This window comes from Asparagus officinalis, chromosome 5, assembly GCF_001876935.1.
Source record: "Asparagus officinalis chromosome 5, Aspof.V1, whole genome shotgun sequence".
NCBI lineage: Eukaryota > Viridiplantae > Streptophyta > Magnoliopsida > Asparagales > Asparagaceae > Asparagus > Asparagus officinalis.
In genome coordinates this window covers 108,751,795-108,756,556 of record NC_033798.1, presented here as the reverse complement: position 1 = coordinate 108,756,556, position 4,762 = coordinate 108,751,795, and positions in this window count along the sequence as shown.

The following is a 4,762-nucleotide window of genomic DNA, read 5'->3' as shown; positions in this document are numbered from 1 at the left end:
ATTGTAGGTCCAATCCAGCAACCTACCACAAAAAGAAAGAAAACAATGTCCAGATGGATGCTTGGATCACTAATAAAGTTATTGACAAGGTATTTTAGTGCAATTAATACACTCAAATTATTGACAAGGTATATTAATTGGAATATATGCAGTGAATTAATTGGATACAACTATAGCAATTAATTGCAAGGTATATTAATTGGAATATATGCAGTGAATTAATTGCAAATTGTATAAGATTTGTATACAACTATAGGTACTTTAGTGCAATTAAACAAAACAAGGGTATATTAATTGCAAAGTAGGGGAAACTATAGGTACTTAAGTGAAAATTAAACCAAACAGGGATTTAATTGCAAGGTATATTAATTGGATACAACTATAGCAATTAATTGCAAGGTATATTAATTGGAATATATGCAGTGAATTAATTGCAAATTGTATAAGATTTGTATACAACTATAGGTACTTTAGTGCAATTAAACAAAACAAGGGTATATTAATTGCAAAGTAGGGGAAACTATAGGTACTTAAGTGAAAATTAAACCAAACAGGGATTTGTTCCTTACCGTGGACGGTGGTGGTTCTGGGGAGAGTTGAAGGCGGCGGTGGGGAAAACGCGGCGCTGGGGTGGCGCTAGGACGGTGCGGTGGTGGTTCTGGGACGAGGCCGGCGGTGGGGCGGAGCTAGAAGTTGCTCCGAGGCAGACGATGATACGAATCGAGACTGTGGCCACGAATCGAGACTGCGCGGGGTTTGCTTGGTCGGCGGCGGCTCTAGGGCTGCGCTGAGGTAGCGGCAGACGATGATACGAGTCGGCGAGAGACTGTGGGGCGGCGGGCGAGGAGTTGAGAAGATGAACAGTATAAGCGATTTTCAACAGACGATGGGGAAGAGTTGAAACAGAGGCAGCGGAGGCGTGAAATCGATGAACAATAGGCGATAGAGTTTGTTATTAGGGTTTAGTTTATAATTAGTTGCGGTTAATTGGAGTTTTGGGTTTTGGGTTTTTTATATTATTTTCAATAATAATCCAGTTAAGATTAGGAGTTATGATTAGTAAAGGTAATTGACTCCTTCGTCTTTTAGGAGACCCAATAATGACGGTATTAGAACCAAATCAACGAAGGGATTAGAAAACCGTTATCTCATCTCACATCATTACTCTAATAATTGTGATAACTAGATGAAGGGCTTTTAAACCGTCGTTATTTTACACACATTAATGACGGTCAACTGGTCCCTTCACTAATTTTGATCGTTAAATATCAGATTTCTTGTAGTTGGCATTCAAGCAAAAGAAGAAAGAGATAAAGTAGTTTATTATAACTTCCGCTCTTGCTTGAGGTCAATTCTTAGTATTTCTCCAGTCCCCTACACAAAGCTTTGAATTGAGTACATCAATTGCTCATTTTAAAGGAAATTGTTGGTAGTTAAAAGAAAGGAAGAGCATGGATTAAATTTTGCTTTGTGTCAAGAGCCCACATGATTGGCTACATTAAATTTCTCATTTAAAAAGAAATTGTTCGTAGTTAAAGAAGGAAAAGCATGGATTAGGCCTCTTGGCCGCTGATCATTCTAGCTAGTTATTCTATGGCCTTCTTTAAATTAAGAAAAGATGCCCGCAAGTTGTCCATTTATTTGTTCACTTTATAAGTTTCTAATTGAGCACACTATATTGTCATTATAGGTTATTTTAGATTATTCTTTTGCAAATTTCTTGATGTCACTAGTCCACATGTGAATATTCTTGCCATCATTGTAGATTGAGACCCTTTGGTTCATTGATCTAATTAGATGAAGAAATTAAGTACCACAAAAATGGGTTAATTGTGAAGAGACCCCCGATAATATTGTTAGGATGAGGGTGTAGATCAAACCTCATTTCCGATGAGGAGCGCCGGCGAGGAGCTCCGACGAGCTCGATGTCGACGCAGGCGAAGCTGGAGGCGTAGCCCAGGTGAGCTTCGATGGTCGCAGGCGAGCTCGAGCTCTGCGTTCGAACCCCTTTTGACCTCGGCGTTTTGGCGGTTCGAACTCTGCGTCACAGGGATCCGACCTCTGCGTTTGGCGATGCCGACCTCTGGCGACAGGCTGTCGCCAGCCTGTCAATTCCGTCTATAAAAGCCCCTCCCCCGTCGACCTAGGGTTTAGGCTTTTTCCCCCTTTTTCTTCCGATTTCTCTGGCGGCGAAGCCTCTTAACGCAGCAGCGTTCATCCCCAAAATCGCAACAGCGATTTTCAATTCCCAGCTTTCATTCAACAGTGTTTGAAGGGGAATATTTAAGAAGGAAGAGAGAGAGAGATTAAGAGGGGGTGGTATTTAAAGAGATGGTATTTAAAGAGAGAAGTGAATCTTACTGTAGCTACAGTAAAGATTAAATTTATTAAGGAATCTCAGTTTTGAGATTCGCTCTGAATTGTAATTTCTTGTTAGATTAATAAGAAATTATCTGTGTGGCTCCCGAGGACGTAGGTAGTTGCTGAACCTCGTTAAAACTTGGTGTACTTTTTTCTATTCTGCGTTTTCGTTGCATTAGGGATTTCGGCGTTAAATTCCCAACAAATATCACCAAAGTGCGAATAGACTCCGTATAGTTCTATTTGTGGCCAAAAAATGTAAAACTGGCTCAAGTGTGAATACACCGCCTTAGTAAACTTTTTTTAATTCTTTTATAAGTTAATAAAACTTAGTAATTAAGGGTATATTCTCACCAATAGAACTATAAACGGTCTATCCGTCTCCTCAAACTTTTTTAATGGTTTCAATTAAGAGGGGAAAAATTAAAGGGGTCTATTCTCAAAACTCACAATTGGGTGGTACTTAGGGGGTCTGTTAGGAATTAACCAAAAAAAGCCTTGTTTTGTTCTTTGCTAAAACATGAAGAAAAAAAATTAAAGAAAGCGGGGAAATTAAAATAAGAGGCAGAGAAATGAATTATTTCAATGGATAAATCATTTCAAACAAGTTATATATTTGCGGTCTATATCAGTATAATCACATGTATTTAGTTTTCTAGCATTTGAAAATATGATATATTGAGAAATCCATTTTAAAATGCATATAATCTATGGGACGTACGATATAAAAAACATCATATATGTATATTTTGAAGTCTCCAATGAGGTCATGTCTGAGAGTAGGCAAACATATTGTACATTAACTCCTCGCATCACTATTCAAATAACTTAGGACTTTTGACTTTGTATGGTTTAAGACTTAGTGATTGTCAATCATGATCATGCAAATATACGCTCAACTTGTCTCTATATTATGCATTATCCCTCAATTTTATAAACCTAAAAGAAAAATCTCTGGTTCAAAGTTCAAATCAATAAAGTAGTTCTTTTGATGTTAGATCTCTTGATAGAAACTTCTAGGCCCACTTGCTTTCTCTGAGTCAATATTAGATAGCTTCTTGTACATAGTTAATAATTTATACGTTATCTAATCTAAATCATGACATCTATTTCAAATAATGAAGCCAGTTGTAAGTCAATGACTAAATCATTATAAAAGATTGGTGTCTATCCTCTTAAACAAAGAGCTTAATGGTAATCATTATTATTAGAGTTGATAACGAAGGTTTATATGTACAAGATACTATTTTATGTTGGTCATTCTTTTTTTTATCACCAGCTGTTTAGTAGATATGATACATTAAACATCTATCCACATGTTCAATGCTTAGATTTATTGACTCTTTCTAATCTTTGTCTTCTTGGTGTTTAAAATTGAGCTTTTTTCTTTCTTTATTTTTATTTTTATTTTTGAGAATAATGGAGACTCAAAAAGAGTCTCTAGCCCCTTTCATTCCTAAAAAAAATTCGATACAAACTAATGTCAACGTCCCCAACCTTAATATGTTGACAAACAACAGAAAGGATAAGTTTTAGAGGTAATTAAAAAAAAAGGAATAAGGATCCTTTACATCATTGATTGTAGAAAATCTTTACAATTCACCAATAATTTCTCATAATTTAGTGGACAATATAAATAATATTCTTTATAAAATTAAAGTGGAAAAATATTTTAATTATATACGGGACCCACAAAAATGAAGTAATATGTATTGGTCTACTTAACTAATAGGAGTTCTATACGATCAAGGATGTAGAGTATTCCGCGACAAAAAGAGGTTGGAAAATTTCTTATTAGGTAACACGTCTTGTCGAGTGTAAGTCAATGAGAAACTTATTGGAAATTTTACATGAACAAAACGAGTGTGGTTTGTTACACAAATTATAAATATGATTGGGCATGTCATCATTTATAGACTTAAATCTCTCTTTTTAGGATCAAGAAATTGGGTGACTTTTTGTCTTTGCATAAAATACAAAGAAAGTTCTTCGGATGAGACTATTTGGTTGTTTTAAATCATGTTCTTGTTTAATACATTGCATATACATCACAAGAGAACATATGTTATAATCTGCTTTAAAAAAAAAAAAACTCATATGCATACTACCGTACATGTTTCGTCCATTTAAAACTTTTGACCCGTACAACTAATAATCTTTTCAATGGGAAAAGACAAAATATATGAACAAGAAACAAGAAATTATAGTGAATAAATAAATAGATAAACAAGTTTGAAGTTGATTTATGTTGATTTCCCTTTTCCAATTATTTTTGTCTGACCAACATCCGCTTTAATCCAGGCAAAGGGCAAAAAGAATTTGATATCCCTGACATGTTACAATTTTTTTGTTTCAAAACAAAGAGAGAGAGAGAGGGGGGGAAAGGAAGCGAGAAAAGGGG